Source organism: Camellia sinensis, chromosome 5 (genome assembly GCF_055761805.1).
Source record: "Camellia sinensis isolate YWXY chromosome 5, ASM5576180v1, whole genome shotgun sequence".
NCBI lineage: Eukaryota > Viridiplantae > Streptophyta > Magnoliopsida > Ericales > Theaceae > Camellia > Camellia sinensis.
Genome location: NC_138965.1, coordinates 51,923,158 through 51,936,212, shown reverse-complemented (window position 1 = coordinate 51,936,212; position 13,055 = coordinate 51,923,158).

Here is a 13,055-nt window from a genome sequence, read left to right as displayed (position 1 = left end):
ATGTAAACGCCGTATTTACATATCTGCCACTGTGCAGGAGAATCCGTATAGGTGTTCGAGTGTTCGATCCGTAATGCGTCAGAAATGGTATGTAAACGCCGTATTTACATATCTGCCACTGTGCAGGAGAATCCGCATAGGTGTTCGAGTGTTCGAACCCCAATGCGTAAGAAATGGTATGTAAACGCCGTATTTACATTTCTGCCACTGTGCAGGAGAATACGTATAGGTGTTCGGGTGTTCGATCCGTAATGCGTCAGAAATGGTATGTAAACGCCGTATTTACATATCTGCCATTGTGCAGGAGAATCCGCATAGGTGTTCGGGTGTTCGAACCGAAATGCGTGGGAGATGGTATGTAAACGCCGTATTTACATATCTGCCACTGTGCAGGAGAATCCGTATATGTGTTCGAGTGTTCGAACCGTAATGCGTTAGAAATGGTATGTAAACGCCGTATTTACATATCTGCGACTGTGAAGGAGAATCCGCATAGGTGTTCGAGTGTTCGAACCCTAATGCGTGAGAAATGGTATGTAAACCCCGTATTTACATATCTGACACTGTGCAGGAGAATCCGTATATGTGTTCGAGTGTTCGAACCGTAATGCGTCAGAAATGGTATGTAAACGCCGTATTTACATATCTGCCATTGTGCAGGAGAATCCGCATAGGTGTTCGGGTGTTCGAACCGTAATGCGTGGGAAATGGTATGTAAACGCCGTATTTACATATCTGCCACTGTGCAGGAGAATCCGTATATGTGTTCGAGTGTTCGAACCGTAATGCGTCAGAAATGGTATGTAAACGCCGTATTTACATATCTACGACTGTGCAGGAGAATCCGCATAGGTGTTCGAGTGTTCGAACCCTAATGCGTGAGAAATGGTATGTAAACGCCGTATTTACATATCTGCCACTGTGCAGGAGAATCCGTATAGGTGTTCGAGTGTTCGAACCCTAATGCGTGAGAAATAGTATGTGAACGCCGTATTTACATATCTGCCATTGTGCAAGAGAATCCGCATATGTGTTCGAGTGTTCGAACCCTAATGCGTGAGAAAAGGTATGTAAACGCCGTATTTACATATCTGCCACTGTGCAAGACAATCCGCATAGGTGTTCGAGTGTTCGAACCCTAATGCGTGAGAAATGGTACGTAAACGCCGTATTTACATATCTGCCACTGTGCAGGAGAATTCGCATAGGTGTTCGAGTGTTCGAACCGTAATGCGTCAGAAATGGTATGTAAACGCCGTATTTACATATTTGTCACTGTGCAGGAGAATCCGTATAGCGGTTCGAGTGTTCGAACCGTAATGCGTCAGAAATGGTATGTAAACGCCGTATTTACATATCTGCCACTGTGCAGGAGAATCCGCATAGGTGTTCGAGTATTCGAACCCTAATGCGTGAGAAATGGTATGTAAACGCCGTATTTACATATCTGCCACTGTGCAAGAGAATCCGCATAGGTGTTCGAGTGTTCGAACCCTGATGCGTGAGAAATAGTATGTAAACGCCGTATTTACATATCTGTCACTGTGCAGGAGAATTCGTATAGGTGTTCGAGTGTTCGATCCGTAATGCGTCAGAAATGGTACGTAAACGCCGTATTTACATATCTGCCATTGTGCAGGAGAATCCGCATAGGTGTTCGAGTGTTCGAACCCCAATGCGTGAGAAATGGTATGTAAACGCCGTATTTACATTTCTGCCACTGTGCAGGAGAATCCGTATAAGTGTTCGAGTGTTCGATCCGTAATGCGTCAGAAATGGTATGTAAACGCCGTATTTACATATCTGCCACTTTGCAGGAGAATCCGCATAGGTGTTCGAATGTTCGAACCCTGATGCGTGAGAAATGGTATGTAAACGCCGTATTTACATATCTGCCACTGTGCAGGAGAATCCGTATAGGTGTTCGAGTGTTCGAACCCTAATGCGTGAGAAATAGTATGTGAACGCCGTATTTACATATCCGCCGTTGTGCAAGAGAATCCGCATAGGTGTTCGAGTGTTCGAACCCTAATGCGTGAGAAAAGGTATGTAAACGCCGTATTTACATATCTGCCACTGTGCAAGACAATCCGCATAGGTGTTCGAGTGTTCGAACCCTAATGCGTGAGAAATGGTATGTAAACGCCGTATTTACATATCTGCCACTGTGCAGGAGAATCCGCATAGGTGTTCGAGTGTTTGAACCTTAATGCGTGAGAAATGGTATGTAAACGCCGTATTTACATATCTGCCACTGTGCAGGAGAATCCGTATAGGTGTTCGAGTGTTCGAACCCTGATGCGTGAGAAATGGTATGTAAACGCCGTATTTACATATCTGCCACTGTGCAGGAGAATCCGTATAGGTGTTCGAGTGTTCGATCCGTAATGCGTCAGAAATGGTATGTAAACGCCGTATTTACATATCTGCCACTGTGCAGGAGAATCCGCATAGGTGTTCGAGTATTCGAACCCTAATGCGTGAGAAATGGTATGTAAACGCCGTATTTACATATCTGCCACTGTGCAAGAGAATCCGCATAGGTGTTCGAGTGTTCGAACCCTGATGCGTGAGAAATAGTATGTAAACGCCGTATTTACATATCTGCCACTGTGCAGGAGAATTCGTATAGGTGTTCGAGTGTTCGATCCGTAATGCGTCAGAAATGGTACGTAAACGCCGTATTTACATATCTGCCATTGTGCAGGAGAATCCGCATAGGTGTTCGAGTGTTCGAACCCCAATGCGTGAGAAATGGTATGTAAACGCCGTATTTACATTTCTGCCACTGTGCAGGAGAATCCGTATAGGTGTTCGAGTGTTCGATCCGTAATGCGTCAGAAATGGTATGTAAACGCCGTATTTACATATCTGCCACTTTGCAGGAGAATCCGCATAGGTGTTCGAATGTTCGAACCCTGATGCGTGAGAAATGGTATGTAAACGCCGTATTTACATATCTGCCACTGTGCAGGAGAATCCGTATAGGTGTTCGAGTGTTCGAACCCTAATGCGTGAGAAATAGTATGTGAACGCCGTATTTACATATCCGCCGTTGTGCAAGAGAATCCGCATAGGTGTTCGAGTGTTCGAACCCTAATGCGTGAGAAAAGGTATGTAAACGCCGTATTTACATATCTGCCACTGTGCAAGACAATCCGCATAGGTGTTCGAGTGTTCGAACCCTAATGCGTGAGAAATGGTATGTAAACGCCGTATTTACATATCTGCCACTGTGCAGGAGAATCCGCATAGGTGTTCGAGTGTTTGAACCTTAATGCGTGAGAAATGGTATGTAAACGCCGTATTTACATATCTGCCACTGTGCAGGAGAATCCGTATAGGTGTTCGAGTGTTCGAACCCTGATGCGTGAGAAATGGTATGTAAACGCCGTATTTACATATCTGCCACTGTGCAGGAGAATCCGTATAGGTGTTCGAGTGTTCGATCCGTAATGCGTCAGAAATGGTATGTAAACGCCGTATTTACATATCTGCCACTGTGCAGGAGAATCCGCATAGGTGTTCGAGTGTTCGAACCCCAATGCGTAAGAAATGGTATGTAAACGCCGTATTTACATTTCTGCCACTGTGCAGGAGAATACGTATAGGTGTTCGGGTGTTCGATCCGTAATGCGTCAGAAATGGTATGTAAACGCCGTATTTACATATCTGCCATTGTGCAGGAGAATCCGCATAGGTGTTCGGGTGTTCGAACCGAAATGCGTGGGAGATGGTATGTAAACGCCGTATTTACATATCTGCCACTGTGCAGGAGAATCCGTATATGTGTTCGAGTGTTCGAACCGTAATGCGTCAGAAATGGTATGTAAACGCCGTATTTACATATCTGCGACTGTGCAGGAGAATCCGCATAGGTGTTCGAGTGTTCGAACCCTAATGCGTGAGAAATGGTATGTAAACCCCGTATTTACATATCTGCCACTGTGCAGGAGAATCCGTATATGTGTTCGAGTGTTCGAACCGTAATGCGTCAGAAATGGTATGTAAACGCCGTATTTACATATCTGCGACTGTGCAGGAGAATCCGCATAGGTGTTCGAGTGTTCGAACCCTAATGCGTGAGAAATGGTATGTAAACGCCGTATTTACATGTCTGCCACTGTGCAGGAGAATCCGTATAGGTGTTCGAGTGTTCGAACCCTAATGCGTGAGAAATAGTATGTGAACGCCGTATTTACATATCTGCCATTGTGCAAGAGAATCCGCATAGGTGTTCGAGTGTTCGAACCCTAATGCGTGAGAAAAGGTATGTAAACGCCGTATTTACATATCTGCCACTGTGCAAGACAATCCGCATAGGTGTTCGAGTGTTCGAACCCTAATGCGTGAGAAATGGTATGTAAACGCCGTATTTACATATCTGCCACTGTGCAGGAGAATCCGCATAGGTGTTCGAGTGTTCGAACCTTAATGCGTGAGAAATGGTATGTAAACGCCGTATTTACATATCTGCCACTGTGCAGGAGAATCCGTATAGGTGTTCGAGTGTTCGAACCCTGATGCGTGAGAAATGGTATGTAAACGCCGTATTTACATATCTGCCACTGTGCAGGAGAATCCGTATAGGTGTTCGAGTGTTGGATCCGTAATGCGTCAGAAATGGTATGTAAACGCCGTATTTACATATCTGCCACTGTGCAGGAGAATCCGCATAGGTGGTCGAGTGTTCGAACCCCAATGCGTAAGAAATGGTATGTAAACGCCGTATTTACATTTCTGCCACTGTGCAGGAGAATACGTATAGGTGTTCGGGTGTTCGATCCGTAATGCGTCAGAAATGGTATGTAAACGCCGTATTTACATATCTGCCATTGTGCAGGAGAATCCGCATAGGTGTTCGGGTGTTCGAACCGTAATGCGTGGGAAATGGTATGTAAACGCCGTATTTACATATCTGCCACTGTGCAGGAGAATCCGTATATGTGTTCGAGTGTTCGAACCGTAATGCGTCAGAAATGGTATGTAAACGCCGTATTTACATATCTGCGACTGTGCAGGAGAATCCGCATAGGTGTTCGAGTGTTCGAACCCTAATGCGTGAGAAATGGTATGTAAACGCCGTATTTACATATCTGCCACTGTGCAGGAGAATCCGTATAGGTGTTCGAGTGTTCGAACCCTAATGCGTGAGAAATAGTTTGTGAACGCCGTATTTACATATCTGCCATTGTGCAAGAGAATCCGCATAGGTGTTCGAGTGTTCGAACCCTAATGCGTGAGAAAAGGTATGTAAACGCCGTATTTACATATCTGCCACTGTGCAAGACAATCCGCATAGGTGTTCGAGTGTTCGAACCCTAATGCGTGAGAAATGGTACGTAAACGCCGTATTTACATATCTGTCACTGTGCAGGAGAATTCGCATAGGTGTTCGAGTGTTCGAACCGTAATGCCTCAGAAATGGTATGTAAACGCCGTATTTACATATTTGCCACTGTGCAGGAGAATCCGTATAGCGGTTCGAGTGTTCGAACCGTAATGCGTCAGAAATGGTATGTAAACGCCGTATTTACATATCTGCCACTGTGCTGGACAATCCGCATAGGTGTTCGAGTATTCGAACCCTAATGCGTGAGAAATGGTATGTAAACGCCGTATTTACATATCTGCCACTATGTAAGAGAATCCGCATAGGTGTTCGAGTGTTCGAACCCTGATGCGTGAGAAATGGTATGTAAACGCCGTATTTACATATCTGCCACTGTGCAGGAGAATTCGTATAGGTGTTCGAGTGTTCGATCCGTAATGCGTCAGAAATGGTACGTAAACGCCGTATTTACATATCTGCCATTGTGCAGGAGAATCCGCATAGGTGTTCGAGTGTTCGAACCCCAATGCGTGAGAAATGGTATGTAAACGCCGTATTTACATTTCTGCCACTGTGCAGGAGAATCCGTATAGGTGTTCGAGTGTTCGATCCGTAATGCGTCAGAAATGGTATGTAAACGCCGTATTTACATATCTGCCACTTTGCAGGAGAATCCGTATAGGTGTTCGAGTGTTCGAACCCTAATGCGTGAGAAATAGTATGTGAACGCCGTATTTACATATCTGTCACTGTGCAGGAGAATCCGTATATGTGTTCGAGTGTTCGAACCGTAATGCGTCAGAAATGGTATGTAAACGCCGTATTTACATATCTGCGACTGTGCAGGAGAATCCGCATAGGTGTTCGAGTGTTCGAACCCTAATGCGTGAGAAATGGTATGTAAACCCCGTATTTACATATCTGCCACTGTGCAGGAGAATCCGTATATGTGTTCGAGTGTTCGAACCGTAATGCGTCAGAAATGGTATGTAAACGCCGTATTTACATATCTGCGACTGTGCAGGAGAATCCGCATAGGTGTTCGAGTGTTCGAACCCTAATGCGTGAGAAATGGTATGTAAACGCCGTATTTACATGTCTGCCACTGTGCAGGAGAATCCGTATAGGTGTTCGAGTGTTCGAACCCTAATGCGTGAGAAATAGTATGTGAACGCCGTATTTACATATCTGCCATTGTGCAAGAGAATCCGCATAGGTGTTCGAGTGTTCGAACCCTAATGCGTGAGAAAAGGTATGTAAACGCCGTATTTACATATCTGCCACTGTGCAAGACAATCCGCATAGGTGTTCGAGTGTTCGAACCCTAATGCGTGAGAAATGGTATGTAAACGCCGTATTTACATATCTGCCACTGTGCAGGAGAATCCGCATAGGTGTTCGAGTGTTCGAACCTTAATGCGTGAGAAATGGTATGTAAACGCCGTATTTACATATCTGCCACTGTGCAGGAGAATCCGTATAGGTGTTCGAGTGTTCGAACCCTGATGCGTGAGAAATGGTATGTAAACGCCGTATTTACATATCTGCCACTGTGCAGGAGAATCCGTATAGGTGTTCGAGTGTTGGATCCGTAATGCGTCAGAAATGGTATGTAAACGCCGTATTTACATATCTGCCACTGTGCAGGAGAATCCGCATAGGTGGTCGAGTGTTCGAACCCCAATGCGTAAGAAATGGTATGTAAACGCCGTATTTACATTTCTGCCACTGTGCAGGAGAATACGTATAGGTGTTCGGGTGTTCGATCCGTAATGCGTCAGAAATGGTATGTAAACGCCGTATTTACATATCTGCCATTGTGCAGGAGAATCCGCATAGGTGTTCGGGTGTTCGAACCGTAATGCGTGGGAAATGGTATGTAAACGCCGTATTTACATATCTGCCACTGTGCAGGAGAATCCGTATATGTGTTCGAGTGTTCGAACCGTAATGCGTCAGAAATGGTATGTAAACGCCGTATTTACATATCTGCGACTGTGCAGGAGAATCCGCATAGGTGTTCGAGTGTTCGAACCCTAATGCGTGAGAAATGGTATGTAAACGCCGTATTTACATATCTGCCACTGTGCAGGAGAATCCGTATAGGTGTTCGAGTGTTCGAACCCTAATGCGTGAGAAATAGTTTGTGAACGCCGTATTTACATATCTGCCATTGTGCAAGAGAATCCGCATAGGTGTTCGAGTGTTCGAACCCTAATGCGTGAGAAAAGGTATGTAAACGCCGTATTTACATATCTGCCACTGTGCAAGACAATCCGCATAGGTGTTCGAGTGTTCGAACCCTAATGCGTGAGAAATGGTACGTAAACGCCGTATTTACATATCTGTCACTGTGCAGGAGAATTCGCATAGGTGTTCGAGTGTTCGAACCGTAATGCCTCAGAAATGGTATGTAAACGCCGTATTTACATATTTGCCACTGTGCAGGAGAATCCGTATAGCGGTTCGAGTGTTCGAACCGTAATGCGTCAGAAATGGTATGTAAACGCCGTATTTACATATCTGCCACTGTGCTGGACAATCCGCATAGGTGTTCGAGTATTCGAACCCTAATGCGTGAGAAATGGTATGTAAACGCCGTATTTACATATCTGCCACTATGTAAGAGAATCCGCATAGGTGTTCGAGTGTTCGAACCCTGATGCGTGAGAAATGGTATGTAAACGCCGTATTTACATATCTGCCACTGTGCAGGAGAATTCGTATAGGTGTTCGAGTGTTCGATCCGTAATGCGTCAGAAATGGTACGTAAACGCCGTATTTACATATCTGCCATTGTGCAGGAGAATCCGCATAGGTGTTCGAGTGTTCGAACCCCAATGCGTGAGAAATGGTATGTAAACGCCGTATTTACATTTCTGCCACTGTGCAGGAGAATCCGTATAGGTGTTCGAGTGTTCGATCCGTAATGCGTCAGAAATGGTATGTAAACGCCGTATTTACATATCTGCCACTTTGCAGGAGAATCCGTATAGGTGTTCGAGTGTTCGAACCCTAATGCGTGAGAAATAGTATGTGAACGCCGTATTTACATATCTGTCACTGTGCAGGAGAATCCGTATATGTGTTCGAGTGTTCGAACCGTAATGCGTCAGAAATGGTATGTAAACGCCGTATTTACATATCTGCGACTGTGCAGGAGAATCCGCATAGGTGTTCGAGTGTTCGAACCCTAATGCGTGAGAAATGGTATGTAAACGCCGTATTTACATGTCTGCCACTGTGCAGGAGAATCCGTATAGGTGTTCGAGTGTTCGAACCCTAATGCGTGAGAAATAGTATGTGAACGCTGTATTTACATATCTGCCATTGTGCAAGAGAATCCGCATAGGTGTTCGAGTGTTCGAACCCTAATGCGTGAGAAAAGGTATGTAAACGCCGTATTTACATATCTGCCACTGTGCAAGACAATCCGCATAGGTGTTCGAGTGTTCGAACCCTAATGCGTGAGAAATGGTATGTAAACACCGTATTTACATATCTGCCACTGTGCAGGAGAATCCGCATAGGTGTTCGAGTGTTCGAACCTTAATGCGTGAGAAATGGTATGTAAACGCCGTATTTACATATCTGCCACTGTGCAGGAGAATCCGTATAGGTGTTCGAGTGTTCGAACCCTGATGCGTGAGAAATGGTATGTAAACACCGTATTTACATATCTGCCACTGTGCAGGAGAATCCGTATAGGTGTTCGAGTGTTCGATCCGTAATGCGTCAGAAATGGTATGTAAACGCCGTATTTACATATCTGCCACTGTGCAGGAGAATCCGCATAGGTGTTCGAGTGTTCGAACCCCAATGCGTAAGAAATGGTATGTAAACCCCGTATTTACATTTCTGCCACTGTGCAGGAGAATACGTATAGTTGTTCGGGTGTTCGATCCGTAATGCGTCAGAAATGGTATGTAAACGCCGTATTTACATATCTGCCATTGTGCAGGAGAATCCGCATAGGTGTTCGGGTGTTCGAACCGAAATGCGTGGGAAATGGTATGTAAACGCTGTATTTACATATCTGCCACTTTGCAGGAGAATCCGTATATGTGTTCGAGTGTTCGAACCGTAATGCGTCAGAAATGGTATGTAAACGCCGTATTTACATATCTGCCACTGTGCAGGAGAATCCGCATAGGTGTTCGAGTGTTCGAACCCTAATGCGTGAGAAATGGTATGTAAACGCCGTATTTACATATCTGCCACTGTGCAGGAGAATCCGTATAGGTGTTCAAGTGTTCGAACCCCAATGCGTGAGAAATGGTATGTAAATGCCGTATTTACATTTCTGCCACTGTGCAGGAGAATACGTATAGGTGTTCGGGTGTTCGATCCGTAATGCGTCAGAAATGGTATGTAAACGCCGTATTTACATATCTGCCATTGTGCAGGAGAATCCGCATAGGTGTTCGGGTGTTCGAACCGAAATGCGTGGGAGATGGTATGTAAACGCCGTATTTACATATCTGCCACTGTGCAGGAGAATCCGTATATGTGTTCGAGTGTTCGAACCGTAATGCGTCAGAAATGGTATGTAAACGCCGTATTTACATATCTGCGACTGTGCAGGAGAATCCGCATAGGTGTTCGAGTGTTCGAACCCTAATGCGTGAGAAATGGTATGTAAACCCCGTATTTACATATCTGCCACTGTGCAGGAGAATCCGTATATGTGTTCGAGTGTTCGAACCGTAATGCGTCAGAAATGGTATGTAAACGCCGTATTTACATATCTGCGACTGTGCAGGAGAATCCGCATAGGTGTTCGAGTGTTCGAACCCTAATGCGTGAGAAATGGTATGTAAACGCCGTATTTACATGTCTGCCACTGTGCAGGAGAATCCGTATAGGTGTTCGAGTGTTCGAACCCTAATGCGTGAGAAATAGTATGTGAACGCCGTATTTACATATCTGCCATTGTGCAAGAGAATCCGCATAGGTGTTCGAGTGTTCGAACCCTAATGCGTGAGAAAAGGTATGTAAACGCCGTATTTACATATCTGCCACTGTGCAAGACAATCCGCATAGGTGTTCGAGTGTTCGAACCCTAATGCGTGAGAAATGGTATGTAAACGCCGTATTTACATATCTGCCACTGTGCAGGAGAATCCGCATAGGTGTTCGAGTGTTCGAACCTTAATGCGTGAGAAATGGTATGTAAACGCCGTATTTACATATCTGCCACTGTGCAGGAGAATCCGTATAGGTGTTCGAGTGTTCGAACCCTGATGCGTGAGAAATGGTATGTAAACGCCGTATTTACATATCTGCCACTGTGCAGGAGAATCCGTATAGGTGTTCGAGTGTTGGATCCGTAATGCGTCAGAAATGGTATGTAAACGCCGTATTTACATATCTGCCACTGTGCAGGAGAATCCGCATAGGTGGTCGAGTGTTCGAACCCCAATGCGTAAGAAATGGTATGTAAACGCCGTATTTACATTTCTGCCACTGTGCAGGAGAATACGTATAGGTGTTCGGGTGTTCGATCCGTAATGCGTCAGAAATGGTATGTAAACGCCGTATTTACATATCTGCCATTGTGTAGGAGAATCCGCATAGGTGTTCGGGTGTTCGAACCGTAATGCGTGGGAAATGGTATGTAAACGCCGTATTTACATATCTGCCACTGTGCAGGAGAATCCGTATATGTGTTCGAGTGTTCGAACCGTAATGCGTCAGAAATGGTATGTAAACGCCGTATTTACATATCTGCGACTGTGCAGGAGAATCCGCATAGGTGTTCGAGTGTTCGAACCCTAATGCGTGAGAAATGGTATGTAAACGCCGTATTTACATATCTGCCACTGTGCAGGAGAATCCGTATAGGTGTTCGAGTGTTCGAACCCTAATGCGTGAGAAATAGTTTGTGAACGCCGTATTTACATATCTGCCATTGTGCAAGAGAATCCGCATAGGTGTTCGAGTGTTCGAACCCTAATGCGTGAGAAAAGGTATGTAAACGCCGTATTTACATATCTGCCACTGTGCAAGACAATCCGCATAGGTGTTCGAGTGTTCGAACCCTAATGCGTGAGAAATGGTACGTAAACGCCGTATTTACATATCTGTCACTGTGCAGGAGAATTCGCATAGGTGTTCGAGTGTTCGAACCGTAATGCCTCAGAAATGGTATGTAAACGCCGTATTTACATATTTGCCACTGTGCAGGAGAATCCGTATAGCGGTTCGAGTGTTCGAACCGTAATGCGTCAGAAATGGTATGTAAACGCCGTATTTACATATCTGCCACTGTGCAGGACAATCCGCATAGGTGTTCGAGTATTCGAACCCTAATGCGTGAGAAATGGTATGTAAACGCCGTATTTACATATCTGCCACTGTGTAAGAGAATCCGCATAGGTGTTCGAGTGTTCGAACCCTGATGCGTGAGAAATGGTATGTAAACGCCGTATTTACATATCTGCCACTGTGCAGGAGAATTCGTATAGGTGTTCGAGTGTTCGATCCGTAATGCGTCAGAAATGGTACGTAAACGCCGTATTTACATATCTGCCATTGTGCAGGAGAATCCGCATAGGTGTTCGAGTGTTCGAACCCCAATGCGTGAGAAATGGTATGTAAACGCCGTATTTACATTTCTGCCACTGTGCAGGAGAATCCGTATAGGTGTTCGAGTGTTCGATCCGTAATGCGTCAGAAATGGTATGTAAACGCCGTATTTACATATCTGCCACTTTGCAGGAGAATCCGTATAGGTGTTCGAGTGTTCGAACCCTAATGCGTGAGAAATAGTATGTGAACGCCGTATTTACATATCTGTCACTGTGCAGGAGAATCCGTATATGTGTTCGAGTGTTCGAACCGTAATGCGTCAGAAATGGTATGTAAACGCCGTATTTACATATCTGCGACTGTGCAGGAGAATCCGCATAGGTGTTCGAGTGTTCGAACCCTAATGCGTGAGAAATGGTATGTAAACGCCGTATTTACATGTCTGCCACTGTGCAGGAGAATCCGTATAGGTGTTCGAGTGTTCGAACCCTAATGCGTGAGAAATAGTATGTGAACGCTGTATTTACATATCTGCCATTGTGCAAGAGAATCCGCATAGGTGTTCGAGTGTTCGAACCCTAATGCGTGAGAAAAGGTATGTAAACGCCGTATTTACATATCTGCCACTGTGCAAGACAATCCGCATAGGTGTTCGAGTGTTCGAACCCTAATGCGTGAGAAATGGTATGTAAACACCGTATTTACATATCTGCCACTGTGCAGGAGAATCCGCATAGGTGTTCGAGTGTTCGAACCTTAATGCGTGAGAAATGGTATGTAAACGCCGTATTTACATATCTGCCACTGTGCAGGAGAATCCGTATAGGTGTTCGAGTGTTCGAACCCTGATGCGTGAGAAATGGTATGTAAACACCGTATTTACATATCTGCCACTGTGCAGGAGAATCCGTATAGGTGTTCGAGTGTTCGATCCGTAATGCGTCAGAAATGGTATGTAAACGCCGTATTTACATATCTGCCACTGTGCAGGAGAATCCGCATAGGTGTTCGAGTGTTCGAACCCCAATGCGTAAGAAATGGTATGTAAACCCCGTATTTACATTTCTGCCACTGTGCAGGAGAATACGTATAGTTGTTCGGGTGTTCGATCCGTAATGCGTCAGAAATGGTATGTAAACACCGTATTTACATATCTGCCATTGTGCAGGAGAATCCGCATAGGTGTTCGGGT